Genomic DNA, 22,314 nt, shown 5'->3' with positions numbered 1-22,314 from the left:
GGTTTCTCAAAAAACTAAAAAATCCAATCCAGCAATTTCACTACTGAGTATTTATCCAAAGTAAAGTAATCTGTATATTAAAGAGATACCTGTTCCCCCCACATTTATTGCAGAACTGTTCACAATAGCAAAGATTTGGAATCAACATAAGTATCCATGAATGGATGAATGAAGAAAATATGGCATATATACACAATGGAATATTGTTTAGTCATAAAAAGAATGAAATCCTTTAACCTGCTGCAACTTAGAGGGAAATGGAAATCACTATTGTAAGTAAAATAAGCCCAGCATAGAAAGGCAAATATTACATGTTCCTGTTCACATGTGGGGGCTAAAAAATAGCTGATATCATGGAGGTAGAGAGTAGAATAATAGTTATCATAGCTGGGAAGTTTTGGGTGGGGGAGAATGAAGAAAAGTTGTCTAATGGGTACAAACATAGAGCTAGATAGAAGGAATGAATTCTACTGTTCAATAGCATAGTAGCAGGATATAGTTAACAATAATTAATTGTATACTTCAAATATACAATTAGAAGAGAAGACCTGATATGTTCCAAAACAAAAGAATAATAAATGTTTGAGGTGATAAATAAATACTCTGGTTTGATTATTGCACACTACATGCATGTATCAAAATACCACATTCATATCTATACCATAAATATGTGCAATTTTTTGTAGCAATAAAAGAAATAAAAAAGAGTTCCTGTTCTCAAAGAGCCCACAATCTAACTATGGGAGTTGGTGGACGGGGATAGAAAATTCACCAACTTGAATTATATCTCTCAAATTGATAATCCCTAAAATAGCAAGTGAACCAATGCAAGAAAGCCTAGGGCCAGAAGAAAACAAAAAGAAAACCATCCAGTAGTTTCTGAAAAGTCCAAATTGATTCTGATAGTACACGCTTATTCATATTGTTACAGAAATCACTTACCCAATAATTGTGACTTATTCAATTACTTTTGGGAACCAACTTCTGGCTCTTGAAGTTTGTATGTGACTAGAGTTAATTATGTATTGGAAACTTAGTGGTACAGAGGCACAAACTCAGCCTCCTGATTGCTCACAATTATTAGGAGCCATGTTAGAGAAAATTTGGATGTCGTTATTAATTTTGGTGATAATGGTCACACGTATTTTTTTTTTTTACAACAGAGAAGAGGATATTGTTATGGTCCACATATAATAAGGAGATTACCTGAGATGTTAGGCTGAAATGGTCATTGCCCCAATACATGAAAGTGGCTTAGGTGAATTGTTATTAAAGGAACTTAAAAACTTCTCAGAACTGTTATAGATTGATCTCTAACACTGAGATCAATAAATAATTATACTGCCAATGCAGATTAGAAATCACTTCCACTTGGTAGTAGGAAATAAATGACAGAGAAACAACTGCTTAAGACTGGACATTTTCTTAAAGGTTAATACCTACTTTTTTCTTCTTTGCATCATTGTTCTAGCCATTTGCCTATTTACTTTTGTGTGTAGTTCCTATCCCTCTCCTGGTTCTTCTCTCTATAGCAGGAAGTTAATCTGTAGAAAACTGTGTCTTTCAGATTCCCTGGCTGATTGACTTCTGTTTAGATTCTGTCTGCCTAAGTGGCAGGAGACTGGAGTGTGGGAAGACCAGCTGAGTTCTTTCTCTGCTCCTCTTGCTGCTTCAGATGTAATCTTCAGTAGTAACTCTACCTTTATAATTCTAGTTCTTTTTAGACAGCTCCTTCTTGTCACCTGTTCCTTCCTTTATGGTCTCAGTCACACTTAGAAGCCCATACTATGGGTCTAAACCCTGCCTCTGGTCCTTCCACAGAGTTCCAGCTCCCACCTGGGGGTCTCTTCTATGTGGCTCATCTGGTGGTCTCCTGAGAATCTCCTTCACTGGGGTTTTCGTTCCCCCTGGTGAGCCTGGCTTCTGAACTCTGGTATCATCATTTCCTTCTCCTTCTGTACCTCCAGTTTTAGGAGTACAAACAGCAGCTTCCTGCAGATGATTTATCTCTGGGTATCTCATCTTTCCCTGTTTTTGGCTTTTCTGAAAACTCTGTGACTAGTTTGCTGAATTAAATTCCCTGGTATGGTTCTGCTTTCCAGGCGGAACACAGGCTTGATATAATGATCAAATAACAGATGGTGTACATCTAGCTCATTAAATAGTAAGAAACAAGTTAAAACGAAGGGGTTGGGTGAGTGAAAAAGTATATTTTTACCAAATTAAAATATGATTTATACACCATGAGAATCTTTTTTTAAACAGTAATCACAATTTTGATATGTCTTAAATATTGATATGAATTATGTGAGAATATCAGCTAAAAGATGGCATTTTAAGACTTATACAGATTGCTCATTAACTGGTTTCTGACTACAAAATCAGATTTTTGTTTTTTCACCATGGCTATTTGTAGAATAATTTTGCCTAAATCTCATTAGCTCTTCCTGGAGAATATTTTAGAACTACAGTTTTCCAAGAAATAAACCAGGATAGATTTTTAATAAATTTCCTGGTAAGTCAATGTGTCAATCATTTAGAGGGATTGAGTAATTTCCTTTCAAAAATTTGAATAGACTCTGCTCTGAACTGTGTGTCCACATCTATAGAATTAATACATATGAATGTATTGACAAAGATCAGAACATACCTGTAGGAAAACTTTAAACAATGGTGATATCTAAAAGCCTATACCACTTGCTTTATTTATTTTGAACTTTTTATTTATTTGTAGATTTGAAGAATTACTATTCTCCTCGAATGATGAAACTGAAGGAAATATTTCACCCAATATAGTCGCTATCTGATCCTGGCTTATGCTATAAATGAATGTGTCTACTATTCACCTCGTTTCTCCAGAGTGAGGGGCAATCCCAGGATTTTGCTCAGGGATTTGTTGAACCAGAGATGCTTAGAGAAGGTAAATTTAAGATATAGGTAAGTTGTTGATGTCCTGTTCGATATGCTATAAATTTTCATCTTTTGTTTTCCCTCAGTAAGTACACTCAGATTCTGGAATGATTGCTCCCGAATAAGGGATGAATGATCCTCATTTAGACCTAAATATACAATTAAAGCTCAATCTACTTCATTGACAACATTGAGAAGGGCTGAGAACCTCTACGTACTCAAGTTAAAAAATTATTTTAGAGGCCCATACTCTATTGCAATTTTCCTTATCTACCAAATGATGATGAGTACAAATTTTCACCAAGGTAGAACACTATGCAAAAGGTTGAAACCCAGCCTAAGACTGATAGGAGGAATAGATGGCTAGATTCTGATATAACCTATATTATTGTTCCCCAGTGTGAAATACTTGTGTTTTAAAAAATCATCATTATAATTATTGAGCAACAATTACATGACAGATATCATATTAGACATTATGTATACTATGTGTATATAAGACTATCCTGCCTTTTTTCCAATAGGCTTATTGGAATGCTCAAACTGAAAAACAAGGTGGGAGGATCTTAGCTGATAAAAAGAATGGCAGAAAGTTGTGACTATTAAGCATAAAAGTAAATGTTTATTAATAAGAGATGCATACTGAAGTGTTAATGTGTGACATGTATCTTTGATTTACTTTAAAACACTCCAGCAAAAAGAAGTAAAAACATAAACAATTAAGCAAAGTGCATAAAGATAAATGAAACAATATTGAACCTAAGCAGTTGAGCAACATGATAAATTTTGCATTTTGGAAAGATCACTATGGCTACCTGAGTGGGGAAAGACTAGAACATGGATTATATTTTCATAGTCACTTCTTTTTTCTACTACTTTGTTGTGCTTGAACATTGGCTGTCCCTTGCATCTCCTTTACAAGGACTGCCCCTTTTTCTCTACATTCTTAATTCCTGTCTGACAATTTTCCAAACCTGGCTGACAGCCTGAAACTACGGGATTGTACATTTGGTTTCAAGCTTCATCCACACTTAGAGATGGTTGCTACTAAACCATCCTACCAAATAAGATTATTACCCTATAAACTAATTGTGGCCCATATAAATCCCAAACTTACTGTTGGCATATTAATTTATTTCAATGAATAGCCCTACATTTTGATTTGACTCATTAGCCCCGTCACTTTTTACTTTATGTTTCCCTCTCTTCTTCATTCATTCATCTCTTTGAGGAACCACGACCCTAACAATTGAGGCTTGCTTGAGTTAAGTCCTGTGCTGGGGAAAAGTAAAGCAAGCTCTTTCAATCCTTATGAACTTGTATTAGCAAAGAAACATTTTATAAAGGATGATATATAAGACATATATTTTTTAATTTATAATTTGTCATGGAGAAGAGTCACAAAAAATTATATTTTCCCAACATAGTTATTGTGAGATGAAAAACTCTTCAGAAAGAAAAAAGAAAATATTTTCATATTAAAAACTGCAAAGATGCTTGAGCATTTTCACTATTGTAAACTAAGTAATAGAGACTTATATAATCTGAGTAATGCCAGGTTATGCTTTGGTTAGCAAATAACTAAAAGTTTCAGAGGCTTAATTCAACAAAAAGTTATTTCATGTTCAAAGTTCACTGAGAGTCCTTACAACAATGCAGGACAACTCTCCTCTGTGTAGCATCTCAGCGATTCTAGGGGTTCAAATTTCATAGTTCTATTACATCAATATAAGATTTTCTAGGTTGTTGAGCATGGGGACAGAGAGACTGAACAATACCACATAGTTTTATCACTGCCTCAGCCTGGAAGTGATATATATTAAATTCACATTTCATTAGATTCAACTAATCACATGGGCGTGCTCAATGATAAGTAGCCTGAGAAAAGCCAGCCTCTAGAAGCTGGGAATCTGGCTAAGAGGAGAACAATATACTGTTGAACAATATCATGTCTACCTTGATTAGCGTCTAAAATATAGAAACTCAAGAAGAAGGAGGGGGAGGGAAACAGAGAGGGTGAAGAAGAAGCCAAAGAATATAAATTTATTTTTGGAATTCGAAGAGAATGTAATATTTTGAAAGCATTAATGAAGGTCAAATAGCAAAAATATTTATAACAGTAGATTCTGGAAAGTACCCAATAAACTAAGATTTTATTAGGTGGGTTTCTTTTGGTGTTAGGCTATTTCTGATCTTCCTTCCTACTGGAGATTAAAGAAGGCATTCATTAGGCCCATAACTGCCTAGGAAGTGCCAGGCACTGCCCTGATCTGTTCTAGAAAAGATATCAGATGCAGTACATAAACTAGGATTGGGGCTATTGCTTGGTTAAAGTTATGGTGGTTCATCACTATCTACCATAGCCGATTTGTTTTCTTTCTTTCTTTTTTTCTTTTTAATGAAGCACACTAATTTAATGAGGACATAATAGAACCTGAATTCTTTATGCTTTTGAGAATGACATTTTATTCTGCCAACCCAGAATGTGGTACATACCAAACTTGGCTTCACATACTTATTCCCAACCAATTACTGATAACAAGATAAAATTACCCTGATTAGCCTAGACCAACCAAGCATGGTCCAGCTATTCTGAAACATACAGTTCTAGGTATATTTCCTGAGTATAGTAAAACATTTTTCAAAACAGTTTTTACTTCAATGAATATATTAAAACATTTTTAAAAGTGTTGTAACACTTTTATTTTAGACCCTTATTTTATATTAAAACACATGGTTTAAAAATCAAATTGGCAAAGCTGGAATTTCCTATGATGATGTCAGTAGATTTCAAATTCATTGAAACACTCATATCAAGTATTCAAAAAAATAAATAAATAAAAGATGGAGGCTGGGCACTGTGGCTCACTCCTGTAATCCCAGCATCTTGGGAGGCCGAGGCGGGTGGATCACTTGAGGTCAGGAATCTGAGACTAGCCTGGCCAACATGGTGAAACCCTGTCTCTACTAAAGATACAAAAAAACCACACACGCACAAATGATTCAGGCATGGTGGCAGGCGCCTGTAGTCTCAGTTACTCGAGAAGCTGAAACAGAATCACTTGAACCCGGGCGGTAGAGGTTGCAGTGAGCCGAGATCGCACCACTGTACTCCAGCCTAGGCGACAAGAGCAAGACTCTGTCTCAACTAAAAAAAAAAAAAAAAAAAAAAAGATGGAGCACTAATGTTTTACACTTGCAAGCATTGTGGAAATGCCATTCTGTGCTGGTCTAGATCTCATTAAGTTACCATATTGACCTCAAATAGACAAAAGTATGTGCTATATGTGAAGACAGGATTTCTAGGTCACTGTCCAATTATGAATTCACCAAAAATTTCTCCTGGCCTCTATCACACACTGTGGTCATCAACACTGTTCTTGAAATAGTTGTTCAGGGGATTCTAACCTTTCTTTGACCACACATTGAATCATGGAGAATGGCGAGTAGTAGGTATAGCACAGCACGTTCACTACTAGCGGGTAATGTAGAGAAATGGTCAGACCCTGTTCTGCTCATCTGTCATCCAAGGAACTAAAGACTATGTCTGGAGTTTGTTACCCAGATTATGGAACATGACGCTCCAGCTGCTTCAGGCTTTGTGCATGCTTAACCCAAACAGCTAAGGATATCAGTATACTGTGCCATAGCTCCAACCAGCATAGGTGACTAAGAATTAGAATAGTGTTGAATGCTCATATGAATCATCTGATATATCAATTAGACAGATTAGGTAGCCTTCAAAAAATAGTTGTAAAATATTATGTGCCCATATTGCATTTGTTTACAATCACATTTTACTCTTTCGCTATATATTTTCTCTTTATGTTTGTTTTGTCTCTCTAATGAAATTCCAACACCTAGTCTTAAAATTATAGTCCCTTGTACTCTTGGTGAAAGAAACTCAGCTGATTAATGGGAATAAAATGTTAGTGTTCCTACATAGCTGATATTATTGTTTTCTATAAAGTTAGTTTAAATTAAGAGACAAATCAATGATTTTAACAAAAGTATTTATTGTCTTCTTTTTAATCTGAAGATTTGTATAAAAACAAATAATTATTTTGCAAATGTTTCTTTTGAACTGTTATTTTTATAAAAGTGTCTTGTAAAACATTTGGATTTTAGAGATTATTACTATATCCCATGGAAGTAAACTTCATATCTGAAACAAAGTCTTTAATTGTGAGCGAGGAACTCAGATTTCCCTTCATCTGCACTAATTCAGCTTACTCTTATCTGCACTTTTACATGGGGGAAAAATAGAACAGCAGAGAGCCAGTGCATTCTTCAGGTTAGTGTCTTGCTTATACACAAGAGTATTTAATCATAGTAAGTGATTAAAGACTTAACTGTTACTTTTGTGTTTGATTTTCCCTCCAGCTTTTTTTTAGGTTTATTTGACAAATAAAAATTATGTATATTTACATTGTACAGGGTGATCTTTTAAAATGTATACATACATTGTAAAATGATTATCACAATGAAACCAATTGACACATCCATCACCTCACATCGTCATTTTGTGTGGGTGTGTGGAGAGAACATTTAAGCAAATTTCAAGTATACAATACAGTATTAACTCTAATCATGAGGCTACGTTAGATCTTCAGAACTTATTTATTCTGCCAAACTAATACTTTGTACCCTTTGACCAACATCTCTCTATTTCCCCCACTCCTCCACCCTCAGCCCTTAGCAACCATCATTCTACTCTCTGCTTCCATGTTTGAATTGTTTAGTTTTCACAATAAGTGAGACTATGTAGTATTTGTTTTTCTGTGCCTGGATTATTTGACTTAGCATAATGTCTTCCAAGTTCATCCACATTTTTGCAAATGACAGGATTTCCTTTTCTAAAAGGTGGAATAATGTTTCCATGTGTGTGAGCATGAATGTGTGTGTGTGTGTGTAACATTTTCATTTGAAAATTTTCCATTGAAGAACACTTTGGTTTATTCTTTATCTTGGCTGTTGTAAATAATGCTATAATGAACATAGGACTGCAGCTATCTCTCTGAGATACTAATTTCATTTCTTTTGGATATATACCAAGAAGTAGTATTGCTGGATCATATGACAGTTCTATTTTCAATTTTTTTTAGGAAACTTTATACTGTTTTCCATAATGGGTATGTCAATTTACATCCCAGTCAACAATGTACCAGGGATCCCTTTTCTCCGAATTCTTGCTAACATTTGTTATCTTTCATCTTTTTGATAATAGCCATTCCAACAGGTATGCCTTGATAACTCACTGTGGTTTTACTTTGCATTTCTCCAATGATTAATGATGTTGAACATTTTTTTCATATATCTGTTGGCTATTTTTATGTCTTCTTTTGAGAAATATCTATTTATGTCTTTTGTCCATATTTTAGGGGTTTTTGTTTTTGATTATGCAACTGAGTTATTTGAGTTTCTTATATATTTTGGATATTAATCTATTATCAGATGTGTGGTTTGCAAGTATTTTCTCTCATTCTGTGGGTTTTCTCTTCGCTCTCTTGTTTCCTTTGTTGTGCAGAAACTTTTTTTTTTTGAGATGGAGTTTCAATCTTGTTGCCCAGGCTGGAGTGCAGTGGCGTGATCTCAGCTCACTGCAACCTCTGCCTTCCAGTTTCAAGCGATTCTCCTGCCTCAGCCTCCCGAGTAGCTGGGACTACAGGCACCTGCCACCACACCTGGCTAATTTTTGTATTTTTTAGTAGAGATGGGGTTTCACCATGTTGGTTAGGCTGGTCTCAAACTCCTGACCTCGTGATCCACCAGCCTTGGCCTCCCAAAGTGCTGGGATTACAGGTGTGAGCCACCGCGCCTGAGACTTTTTAGCTTGATGAAATCCCATTTGTTTCTTCTTGGTTTTGTTGCCTGTCAAATCCATTTGTTTTGGGGATCATATAAGAAACATGTCCCAGAACAATGTTCAGGAGAGTTTTCCCTAGGTTTTCTTCTAGTATTTTTATAGTTTTGGGTCTTACATTTAAGCCTTTAATTCATTTTGGGTTGATTTTTGTACATGGTGTGAGATAAGGCTCTAATCTCAATTACGTGACTATCTAGTTTTCCCGACATCATTTATTAAAAAAAATTGTCCTTTCCTTATTGTGTATTTTTGACATTTGACTGTAAATGTGTAGATTTATTTCTGAGCTCTCTATTCTGTTCTATTTAGTCAATATCTCTCTGTTATGCCAGTACAATGATGCTTCTATTGCAAAGCTTTGTAGTAGATTTTGAAGTCAGGTAATATGATGCCTACAATTTTATTATTTTTGTTCTAGATAGCTTTGGCTTTTCTGGTTCTTTCTTGGGTTTTTATGAATGTTAGGATAGCTTTTTCTATTTCTGTGAGAAATTATTTTCAAATTTCAGTAAGAATTTTATTGACTCTATAGATTGCTTTGAGAAGTATAGGCATTTTAACAATATTAATTCTTCTATTTCATGAACACAAAATATCTTTCCAGTTATTTGTGTCCTTTTTAGTTTCTTTTGTCAGTGTTTTTCTAGTTTTCAATGCACAGGTTTTTTAACTCCTTGGTTAAATTTATTCCTAAGTTTTTTTTGATGTTATTGTAAATGAGATTGTTTCTTGGTCCCTTTTTCAGAAAGTTTTTTGTTACTGTATGAAAACACTACTAATTTTTTAATGTTGATTTTGTATCCTGAAACTTTACTGAATTCATTCATTAGTTCTAACTTTTTTTGGTGGACAACTAGTACTTTCATTTTGGCTTGTTGTTTTAATTGACTGCCCTAATACCTCATAGCTCAGCTGTCTCCAGTTCAGCTCAGCTCTTGACATGAGAGATTGCCTTTATCGGTAATTTTTTGCCTTCTTTAAAAAAGGATTTTTAAATAAATATTTAATCCATAATACGTTTATTTATTTGCCCACTTTTTAATATATATAATCAAATTCCTTCTGTGAACCGCTACTAACTCTGATCTGACTACTACCTTGGCCCTGACCCCATACTTCACAGTCACCTTCTTGGTAATAACTATTAGTTGACATATCTGTATATGTCTGTATGTTGCCTTTATGTACCTGTATGTACATACATATCTGTATATCTCTATGTATTTTTATATATCTATATACATTTGTGTCTATCTCTATATTGACATATCTGTACACATCTGTATAATGTTTGTATTTGTCATCATCTGTAAGTTTCCTTTGCCAACTAGAATATAATCCTTGAATTATTTTATCTTATTACATGAATATGTTAAGAAAGAAGAAACTTTGAAATTATTCACAAAAGCAAGAATATATGAGTCTCTTCTTTATTCATTTAAATTTTCAAATGTTGTCCTGCAGTGAATGACTAAACTGAGCTGAGAACAGAGAGCTCTATATGGAGACTCCATGTTTAGAACAAATATCAGCCTGCAAGGGGCAGGAGCCTGACTTCTTTGGGGTCTCTTTAGAACCCATCTATCTCTGTGGTGACCTCTACCCAGCCTGGAGCTGCATTGCCAATATGCGCTTTGTTGAGAGAATCCAGAGAGCTGTCATATATATCAAGTTTGTTGGTGTCACTTTTAGTTGCTGCTATAATGTAGCTGTAGTTAGAGATTTCTGAACATGGATTGAGAGGGTTTTCTCCTCCTAACACAAAATATGTGATATCTTTTCCAATTCTCTTTTCAAAATCCACTTCTCCAATTCTATGACACTGACTTGGTATCCCACGATTCAATTTAAACTGACTAACTGCTGAGGTTTAATGTCAGACTCCATAGGTTTAACAGCTCAATCTCACAACCTCACTTTAGATGCAAATTTTTACCTCTAATCGACTGGCTATAAATTGGCGGTCCCCATGGCTTCTTCCTCAGGTTTTGCAATTTGTTAGAATGGCTCACAGAACTCAGGAAGCCATTTACTTAGGTCCACTGGTTTATTATAAAGGATAAAAATAACTGTCAGGTGAAGAGGTAGATAGGATGAGGTTCAGAAATGTCCTAATGATGGGACCTTCTGTTACTCATGGGGTTGAGGTGTACTACCCTCCTGGCATGTGAACATGTTCCCCAATTAGGAAGCTCTCAGAACTCCATCATTCAGTTTTTATTTTTATTTTTAGTTTTTTAGTTTTTAATTGAGATTTCATTATGTAAGCTTGATTGGTTATTAATTAACTCTCCATCTCTCTCTCTTCCCCAAAGGTTGGCATGGAGGAGTGGGTGGTGGGGAGGGGGATAGGACTGAAAATTCCAAGTTTCTAATTAAGGCTTGTTAAAATGCCTATACTTCTCAAAGCAATCTATAGCGTCAATAAAATTCTTATTGAAATTTGAAAATAATTTCTCACAGAAATAGAAAAAACTATCCTAACATTCATAAAAACCCAATAAAGAACCAGAAAAGCCAAAACTATCTAGAACAAAAAGAATAAAATCATAGGCATCATATTACCTGACTTCAAAATCTACTACAAAGCTTTGCAATAGAAGCATCATTGTACTGGCATAAAAGAGTGATATTGACTAAATAGAACAGAATAGAGAGCTCAGAAATAAATCTACACATTTACAGTCAATGTCAAAAATACACAATAATGAAGGCAACTAGCCCTCATCCTGAAGCTATCTAGGGGCCTGCCAAGAGTTGCTTTACTAGAACAAAGGACATTCCTATCAACCTTATCCCTTAGGAAGTTCCAATGGTTTTAACAGCTCTGTGCCAGGAACTGGGGACAAACACCAAATATATTTCTTATTTCACCACAAGTTGATATGAAAATATATAAGCCTATATATTTAAAAATACATAAATATAGTTAAGAGGTTAGTGACAAACTGGGAAAGGCTGGGTGTGAATATGCCGAATATCCTTATAGATATATCAGTTGCTTTTGCTGCAATAATGTTGCAAAACAACCACCTACAAAATCTTAGTGGCAAAAAACAATAACATTTTATTTAGCTCACCGGTCCATGGGATTTAGCTGACCTCCTCTGGACTCATTTATTTGCCTGTGGCCAACTGAGGGGTAGTGAGGCAGCTCTACTGATCTTGTCTGGGCTCTCTCCGAAGACTAAGAGCCAGCTGCCTGTCACTTAATACAGGATAGACTTGGCTGGGATGATAGGGAATGATTCAGTTTTATTCACGTGTCTTTCATCCAGCAGGCTAGCAAAGATAAATACTCATGGCCATGGCAGAGAAATGAAAACCAATAGAAATGCAGAAGCGTTTTCAAGTATCTGCCTGTATCACATTTGCTAGCATGCCGTTTGTCAACATAGGTCACATAATTGATCACCATGTTAAGAAGTCAGAATAACATCTTTTCCTGAGTAGGAGGGTACTGCAAAGTTACATGGCAGAAAGACAGTTCCCTGGAAACAGGGAGGGCAAAGAATTGGACCTTCAGTGCAGTCAATGCATAATACTATATAAATAGCTCTTATTAATCTATAAGAAAAGCAATAAACACTCCACTAGAAAAATAAAGACAAGGAGATAATTGCCAGATAGAAAATAAAAATAGCCACATGGTACAATACTACATTGAAAACATTTTTTACAATGAATTAATAATAATAACAATAACAACACTTTAATGCTAGTAAAGTGGTCTAACATGTATTAATATTCTATTTTGTGTGTGGGGGGGAATAATTTAGGGGATAGTTTGTAGAAAAACTGTTAAAGTGTATGAAGTGTTATTTGTGAACAATATTAAGTTTATAATCTAGTAAATCCTCTTCTTAGAATATAGACTTTAAAACACTGTTAATTGGAATAACTGTTCACCTGCAATTGTTTAGCCAGCATTATTCATATGAGTTAAAGATAAAAATGCTCTCTCCATCTAAGAGTTGGAGAGCATGGGAAGGTTCATGTGTATTAGGAGCTGGGCTGGATAGCAAGTGAGCTTGGCAGGATAGCATGCACACTGCCTTCCTGCTAGGATGAAAGGCATGGCCCGAAGTGTCTGATCCAACACTTACAATGTGGTTTGAGTTCCAATTCCTTACTTGGGAAAAGCATGATAGCAATATTGACAGTATTTCTGGAAATATGATGAGAGAAGGGACCCCCTCATTGAAGGAATAAAGACAATGGGTATAAAGCTGGGAGCCTGGGGTTTGAAATTTGACAGTAATTATTATTTTGTTAAAGCAACTGCCATTTATTGAGGACCACACTACATTCACAGTGTCAGGGATCAGAGAAGTTAAATGTCTTGTTCATGGTCATACAGTTGGCTGAATGGAAAAGCCAGAGTATGAAAATAGGACTTTCTGACTCCAAAGCCAATGTACTTTCTACTATTCCATAGAGTAAAACACTCTTATTTCATGTGCACCTTGGATGATAAAGATGTAGAATGACCAAGCATAGCTGAAATGAGATGTGAAAATAACAGTTCCTCGGGCACAAAATAAAATACTAGCTTGGGTATTGCTTATTGTAGTAGGCAGAATATAGCTCTGAAGGTGTTCATATCCCAGTCCCAGAAACCTGTGAATATATAACCTCGGTAGAAGGGATTTTTAGGTGTGATAATGTTAAGTATTTTGAGATGTGCAGATTATCTGTATTGTTTAGGTAAGCCCAACATAATCACAAGGGTCCTTATAAGAGAGAGGCAGGAGGGTCAGTGTTTGAGTAAGAGAGGTGATGATGGAAGCAGAGATCTGAGTGATATGAGGAAAGATCCATGAGCTAAGAAATGTGAGTAGCCCCTAAAAGCCGGAAATGGCAGGAACACAGGTTATTCCTTAGAGCCTCCAGAAAGAATGCAGCCTTGCAAACTCATTTTAGACTCCTTACTTTCAGAACTGTAACATAACAAATTTGTGCTGTTTTAAGCCATTAAGTTTTTAGAAATTTGTTATAGCAGCATTTGGAAACTAATACAGTTACCTTCCTTATTCTGTTTAAATTATAGATACAAATAGGTTTGGGTTCTCTATTTGATTATTATATATGCATACACATTTCATTATCTTATTTTACCTAATTTTGGACAAAAATCAAGTCTTTAAATAATTGCATGGGTCAGTATGTTTCTGATAATGAGGAAATCCAAATAAATAAATAATTTCATATAAAGATAGAGAAAGACATTGATTCCATTAGACAATCAGCTAATGACACTGTTGAGGATAAACCCTGAATCTGTGTATTAAGGGATATGTCCCAACTAGAAAGATAGAGGAGAAACAGTGTACGAAAGGATGCAAGTTTCAGTTAGGGTATAAATGCAAGATTCAATTAGAGTGTAGATGACACTGATCACCTCTTGATAGGGTCTTGACTAGTCACAGGAAATATTCAAGGTGTCTTTCTGTATGCCACATTTTGCATGATATATTTCAGTCTAGAGGGCCTTATGCATTAATACAGGGAGCTACACAGTGGTCATTTACTTTCAGTCAGTTCCAAAATGCATTGGCTTTGACTTCCCTGTGGCATATAAACACAGCTAAGTTCTGGACTGATTAGGTACCAGGCTTAAAACAAAGCCTATGTACTTCAGCAGTAAAAGTCACACAGGCCACCTCCAAGTCCTTTATCGAGGGTTCAGTGTATCCAGAAGGAAGCAATGCCCATAATCTTTCCCCTCAAAAATAGGTCCCAAAAGCCAGCACTCACAGAGCCCAGGAAGCTTTCAAACAAAGTGTGGCTAGATGCGGATATGACAGCGGTGGCTTCCTTTGGATCAGAGTTTGGCTGAGCAGGGTCCCCTTAAAAAATAAGCCAAACAGCAATTGCTGCAGTCCTGTCCTATAAGCAGATTGTCTCTTTTATCGTATTTCTCTCAGCACTACTAAGTGCATGGCAGTGAGGTTTAGTGCTTACTAATCTACCACTTTTTTTCCCAAGAAAATACAAAGCAATAATTAAAAGCAAGAAACAATTTCTAATTCTTAGCTTCCACTCCTTCTATTTCTCTTGTCTATTGTAATGAAAAAGGAGGATACTTTGAGATAAGAGGAGCTCTCACTAAGCATATGTGATACAAGTTAATTTTCTTCAACTAACATCAGTTAATCTATTTAAAAATTCTAACTGGTGCAGGGCATGCTAAACTTGGCCATGGATGTACTCCAGAAAAAAATTAAAATAATCACTTTCTTTGAAATAGAATATCTCCTGCTAGAGATGGCTAGTGATACAAGTCACGCAATTTTAATTGTATTCTCAAAATTACATATTCTGAAATAAAACATTTGGAGGACAACATTATCTGATGAGAGATTTTAAAATAACCTACATTGTGTTTAATTATTGCAAACAATCTTCTGTAAAGCTTCACTTTTTTTGTTAAAGGAGAGATGAGTTTTATTAATCTGTAGATCTTAAATACATGAGAAAAATCTTATTTTATGGTAGTTTGACTATGTGACTAAAATAGGAGGAAAACTATTCTCAGGCCAAGATAAAAAATTTATCTACAAAAAATAGTAATCATTTTTAAAAACTGATTTTAGATATGTGGTACACTGTTAAGCAAGCTGTGTTATGATTCTATCCTATTTTGTGGGGGAAGCATATTACAAAAATTCAAATTCAAAAAAAGGTGATAATTATGAGGCCCGCTACAGATATTAAGTACTACCACTAACAGTGAGGACCAGTGTTAAGCAACATCACAAGATTTAAAAGCAGTTTTTCCTGATATCCTAATGTCTAAATGGTGAGATCCCATTCTGTAGGTATGATAAACCATCTTGTAGGTTAAAATTCATGGAATGTAGAGTCAAGCTTTACTCTTTTCCAGAACTTATCATAGACATTTAATAAATTATTATAATTAATAATGAATAATAACCCCATGTTTTTGAACCTGTCTTTGCATATGCAGAAGATGATTCCATCAGCACCTAATAGACTTGAGTATTCACAATTATATCACAGGAGGACAATATCAGCTTCCTGGAAAATTGCAATAGCTAATCAAGATGCTTGCAATCTTGCTGAAGTTACACCTTCCAAACAATTGCATACACAGTCTGGTCAACATAATAAGTTGGTGTTGGATTCCAAAAAACAGTTGTGGAATCATTTTTTATGTGTGTAGCTCTTACTTTGGTGGATGGTAATATCTTTGAAAGTTGAAATGAGGATATTGTTTTTCTCTTGTTTCATATTTCAATTGAAAATCTAAGGGAATTTACAGATGTGCTAATTTTAAGTGACCATTATATTATAAGCCAAGCTACTGTAACAGAAAAATTGGGAAGGTAAATAAGCATTGTGTGGTTTAAAATTAATATCTAATTAATTTGAATGGAAAAATGATATTTATATAAGAAATAGTTAAGATCTTGGCTGAAATTCAGAAGCATTCCCTATGACATATTTTAAAATCGACAAAGCCAGAGAAGGATTTTATTCTGAACTATTAGTTATTATCGAATGTCACTGTAGAGTATTCAATACATCACTTTGAAATTAAATAACAGAATAGGAATTGTTAATAACATCATGTTATAATTGTTTTGTGATTGTAGAAATTTTTATTGATGTAACAGTAAGAATAAAAACAATATTACCAAGTAAAAAAAGTAATTATTTATAGATTCTATGATCACATACCTGAGAAACCCTGAGTTGTCAACTGAAAACTATTAGATATAATGAGAAAATTTCACTAAAGGGGCTGGATAATAAAAAATAATTAAAATACAATAGAGATCCTGCATCCCAGCAATAACTACCTAAATTTTATAATTGATAAGGAAATACCACTCATAGCATAATAAAAAGATAATATCTGGGGGAATAGGAAATAAGCAATCTGGATGAGTCATATAAAGAAACTGCAAAATTGAGACATGCTGAAGGACACATATTTTATACATGAGAGTGGATATCCGTGCAGGAGAGTGGAGGAGAAACTTATTATGAATAGAATAGAAACGAAGTAAGAACTGAGCCTTGCTTACACCAATGACAAGAGCACATGATGAAGACAGGATTATGTTTAATTCAGCTTCTTGTCCCTGAGGTTAAAAATATATGGAGAATAAAAGATAGCTGGCACATGTATTTTGTTGTAAACTGTTTCCACAATGTATTGTGAAAATAGGTATACTGTCCAAGTTAACTTCCAGTTTGCATACTGTACCAATTAGCATTCCAACAGAAGTTTTCTATGGCTTTTTTTTTTGTTTTTTTTTTTTTGAGATGGAGTCTCGCTGGGTCGCCCAGGCTGGAGTGCAGTGGTGCGATCTCGGCTCACTGCAAGCTCCGCCTCCCGGGTTCACGCCATTCACCTGCCTCAGCCTCACGAGTAGGTGGGACTACAGGCACCCGCCACCACGCCCGGCTAATTTTTTTGTATTTTTAGTAGAGACGGGTTTCACCGTGTTAGCCAGGATGGTCTCGATCTCCTGACCTCGTGATCCACTCACCTTGGCCTCCCAAAGTGCTGGGACTACAGGCGTGAGCCACCGCGCCTGGCCTTCTATGGTAATTTTAATGTTACTTAAAGGTACAACTAGGCAAGAACATAAAAATGAAGTATTTGTCAATGAGAAATTTTGATAACGTGTGACAATCTCATGCAAAGGGAACTAGAAAATAATGTATATGAGAAAAAAGGGGAAAGTTTACAATTGTTATAAGCAAATAATCCACATGGAAAGAGAGGAAGGCAAACAGAAGAGCCTAAGGACCTATTTATGTCACTTTTTAGGGTCCTTATCATTGCCAGCCTTAAACACAGAGAGATGAGGTAAATCACCTGGGGACACAGCTTAGATCAGCAAGCGTTTATTGACTTCCTGCCAGTGACAGGTACTGAGCTAAATGTCAGGCACTGGGTAAAAGGGTAGATCCAAACACACACACACCCTCACACAGAGCATAAAAAAATTACTTATAATGGGAGGAATGTGTATATCCATGAAAATATTTATTTTAAAAAATAGTTAACCATCAAGAGGAAAGGGGGCATAACTACTTAATTTGGGGAAATATTTTAATCAGCAATTGTATAAATGTTTCATAGGATATCAAACCACTATTGGGAATTACGACAAGAAAGAAATACTTAAGACTGGTCAGGGGTGGGAGTTTACACAAAATGAGAGAAGGCTGTGAGAGGATCTGGAAGGAGCTCCAGTATCATCCACTAAAGATTTTCGAATAGCACAGTTGGACTTTCCTCTGAGATTTCCCTGTAAATACTTGAATCTTCTACTTTTCACATTCGTCTTCCCATAGGCTTAGAATAGCAATAAGCTTACATCTAGAAAGCACTTTGCAAATTCATTGCAGGCATAATTATTATGACTAATCCTTTGTTCATGAGGTTAACTTGCTAATTATATGCTTAAAACACTCCAAAATATGTTATAATGAAGCTTATTATTTGTATAAGGGCTTGAAAAGGCATATTCTGACAGTGACTACTATAAGTCACAGTATCTTATAGCCGTCCTCTTAATGCAAGAGTAGTTCAAACGCCCATATAAGAACCAAAATTGTTTATTCAAGGCACGTGTGCTTACAAATAGATATTGCTCATTAAATATAAAAGTGGACATTAAATATAAAGTTGGAGTTATTTGAGAATGTTCCTTAGGGTAATAAAAAGTGATATTTTTCAGAATGATCCTTCTCTTAAAAAAATACAGTGGTGCCACCAGGTTTTAACACTTCTCTGGGTTATGATATAAAGCAATCGAATTTGCTTAAGGATTTTGTTTGACCAAGTGCTGCATTCTCTAAAACTGCTTTATCTGTATATGATAAAGTACAGATTTAACCTATCATACGGCTTTTACATTTTTTTTTTTCCACCTCCTCAGTTCAAGGGATCCTCCCACCTCAACCTCACAAGTAGTTGGGACTACAGACATGCACCACTATGCATAAGTTTTGTATTTTGTGTAGAGGCAGTGTTGTACCATGTTGCCCAGGCTGATCTCGGTCTCTCAAGCTCAAGCAATCTGCGTGCCTCAGCCTCCCAAAGTGCTGGGATTACAGGTTTGAGCCACTGTGCCCAGCTGGGTTTTAGAGTCTTCAAAGAAAAAGATAAAGCTCTATTTTTTTTTTCTTTTTAAAAAATTCTCTGTTCCAGTAGCTGTGCTGGATATTGTATAGGATTTATTATTTAATCTTGTTTTACTGAAATAAAAACTATTACTTAGATAAATGCACAGATATTAAGTGTTCACTTTGATGAGTTTTGACAATTGTATGAACCTTTGTCATTTGCAACAATTGCAGAAAGTGATTCATAGACAATTTTCATCCCCGCAAAATATTTCATTCTATAACTTTTCTCAACTCCTTATGCTTCCCGTTTCCATCCAACACTATCATAATAGACTAGGTTGCCTATATTTGGATTTAAGGGCATTGGGATATATAGTTTCATTCACTGTGTGATTGCTTTTGCATCATCTAATGCTTCTTACATTCGTTCATGTTGGTGTATGAATCAATAATTGTTCATTTTATTGCTGATTAGCATTTCGTGGCATGAATGTGTGTAAATTATACATAAGGATGTACATTGGTGTACAAGTATATTTTTATTTTTTAATTTTGGAAACAGTCTGTGTTGCCCAGGCTGGAGTACAATGGCACGATCATGGCTCACTGCAGTCTCAAACCTCCCAAGTTCTAGGGATCCTCGCACTTCAGCCTCCTGAGTAGCTGGGACTACAGATGCACACCACCATGCCTGGCTAATTTTTAAATTTTTTATAGAGATGGGGTCTTGCTATGTTTTCCAGGCTGGTCTCAAACTCCTGCACTCAAGAAATCCTCCTGTCTTGGCTTCCCAAAGTGGTGGAATTACAGGTGTGAGCCACCATGCCTGGACAATGATGCTTACTGATGCTATTGAAAAAAATATTATTTTTAATCTCCTTTTTTTTAAGTTTACATTGCTTGGGAACATAAATACAATTGCTTTTTGTATTTTGACTTTGTATATTACAAATTTGTTAAATTCTGTTATTGCAATAGATTGTTTTAAGATTCCTTTGGATTTCTCATGCACAAATCATGCTGGAATAAGGCAAAGATATTCACTATAAACACTTCCATTCAATATTTTGCTGTAGGTGCTATCTAGTGCAATAATGCAAGAAAAAGATATAAAAGGCAAAAAGAAAATTTAAGAGGACATGAATCTCTCATTGTTTTCAAATAACATGATTATGTTGATTTAATTTCTTTTATATTTAAAATGAAGATTAAATTGACTTATTTATTAATGATACAGAAATGTTTTTCTCTCACTAAAAATTTTTTTTTATTGTACTTTAAGTTTTAGGGTACATGTGCACAATGTGCAGGTTTGTTACATATGTATACATGTGCCACGTTGGTGTGCTGCACCAATTAACTCATCATTTAGCATTAGGTATATCTCCTATTGCTATCCCTCCCCCCTCCCCCCACCCCACAACAGGCCCCTGTGTGTGATGCTCCCCTTCCTGTGTCCATGTGTTCTCATTGTTCAATTCCCACCTAGGAGTGAGAACATGAGGTGTTTGGTTTTTTTGTCCTTGCGATAGTTTGCTGAGAATGATGGTTTCCAGCTTCATCCATGTCCCTACAAAGGACATGAGCTCATCCTTTTTTATGGCTGCATAGTATTCCATGGTGTATATGTGCCACATTTTCTTAATCCAGTCTATCATTGTTGGACATTTGGGTTGATTCCAAGTCTTTGCTATTGTGAATAGTGCCGCAATAAACATACGTGTGCATGTGTCTTTATAGCAGCATGATTTATAATCCTTTGGGTATATACCCAGTAATGGGATGGCTGGGTCAAATGGTATTTCTAGTTTTAGATCCCTGAGGAATCACCACACTGACTTCCACAATGGTTGAACTAGTTTACAGTCCCACCAACAGTGTAAAAGTGTTCCTATTTCTCCACATCCTCTCCAGCACCTGTTTCCTTTTTAATGATCACCATTCTAACTGGTGTGAGATGGTATCTCATTGTGGTTTTGATTTGCACTTCTCTGATGACCAGTCATGATGAGCATTTTTTCATGTGTCTGTTGGCTGCATAAATGTCTTCTTCTGAGAAGTGTCTGTTGATATCCTTCGCCCACGTTTTGGTGGGGTTGTTTGTTTTTTCTTCTAAATTTGTTTGAGTTCATTGTAGATTCTGGATATGTTGATTTAATTTTTACTACATCTTTTTCGAGAAGAGGTTTTTCTTCATTTTTTTTAATCTCCATATATGCTTGATCTCAAATTTTAAGAGAGCCATGCACTCTCTTATTTTATATGTTTTAGATACAATTGCATAAAGGCTTTAATTATTACATAAAATGAACAATCTATTTAAAAAGGTAAAGCAAGCATGGAAAAAATCCTGTGATTCAGGGATTATAGCCCAAATTGAAAACAATCTTAGAAAGGGATCTCAGAAAAACAATAGACTGGTGTCTATAGGAAAAGTAATAGTATTACAGATCTAAATTAATTACCTCAAAGAATTGGACAGATTGAGAAAATATTGAGTAAGAGATGAAAAAAACTGCATTTGGGAGAAGACGAGCCAGAAGTAGTGGTAGGCGGATGGCTGTATATAAGTTACAAGAGAGAGGATATACAATCTTCTCTGATCTTATGTAAGTTACCTAGGACTGTTTATCCCACTTTGACAGTTCAATGAATTCAGAACTAGGTTTTGAATCTTTGAAATGGCTCACATCCTGTGATGATCATTGTAATTTGGGTGGTCATGGGGGCACTATTTCCCTTTCAAATCCTTGGGTAATTAGCTTCTTTTTGGTGTAGAAATTAACTCACGAAGGAGACTACTAACATGTCAAAAGTCAACACAATTAGGTAGAAACAGGACTCTAATTCTGATTTCTATTTCCCCCTCTTTGCAATACCAACAGAACTTACAAAAGAATTTGTTAAAAGTCTTGAAAAGAGGCTAAGGACTAAGCTTTTAAAATTCCTTCCATGCTCAATATTATTTAAAGCCCTAGCCCCTTAAGTAGAAAAACATACAGGGAGTATTAGAAATAGACTTAAGGCTCATTTGTGATGCCTAGTGGCTAAAATTGTTTCTAAATAATAGATTGATGTATGCCGAAACAGCACTAGGGCACTTGACCTACTTTCTAAATGTCCAATCTTATATTGAGGGTTTAAGCATTTGAAGCTTCAGAATTGCCTCTTTTACAGATTTTAGAGCAAACTGAAAGAATTTCATGACAACATGCTGAAGCTTTACTTAAGGCATGTTGATGGAGGTACCAAAGGAGAAATTGTCTTAATCCTTCTAGGGAAGTAAAGGAAATAGAATGCTTAAAGATGACATTTAGATTGAAAAAAAAATTTGTACATAAACACACACAGACACACACACACTCACACAATCAAACACGTAGCCCCATAACAAATCCACCCTGATTTCTCACCTGAAGTAGTTT

At 35.4% G+C, this 22,314-nt stretch overlaps 1 long non-coding RNA gene across 1 annotated transcript in view; it reads right to left on the bottom strand.

The window, feature by feature from the left end:
- Positions 1 to 13,042: 13,042 nt before the first annotated feature.
- Positions 13,043 to 22,314, bottom strand: part of LOC105740242 — a 107,948-nt gene continuing 98,676 nt past the window's right edge. The window contains exons 3-4 of the long non-coding RNA XR_004031235.1: positions 18,799 to 18,911; positions 13,043 to 14,625 (exon numbers count right to left, since the gene is read on the bottom strand). This is a non-coding gene — a long non-coding RNA (uncharacterized LOC105740242). The remainder of the gene's footprint in view (positions 14,626 to 18,798; positions 18,912 to 22,314) is intronic.

Source organism: Nomascus leucogenys, chromosome 8 (assembly GCF_006542625.1).
Source record: "Nomascus leucogenys isolate Asia chromosome 8, Asia_NLE_v1, whole genome shotgun sequence".
Lineage (NCBI taxonomy): Eukaryota > Metazoa > Chordata > Mammalia > Primates > Hylobatidae > Nomascus > Nomascus leucogenys.
This window is presented reverse-complemented; position numbering and strand designations above follow the sequence as displayed.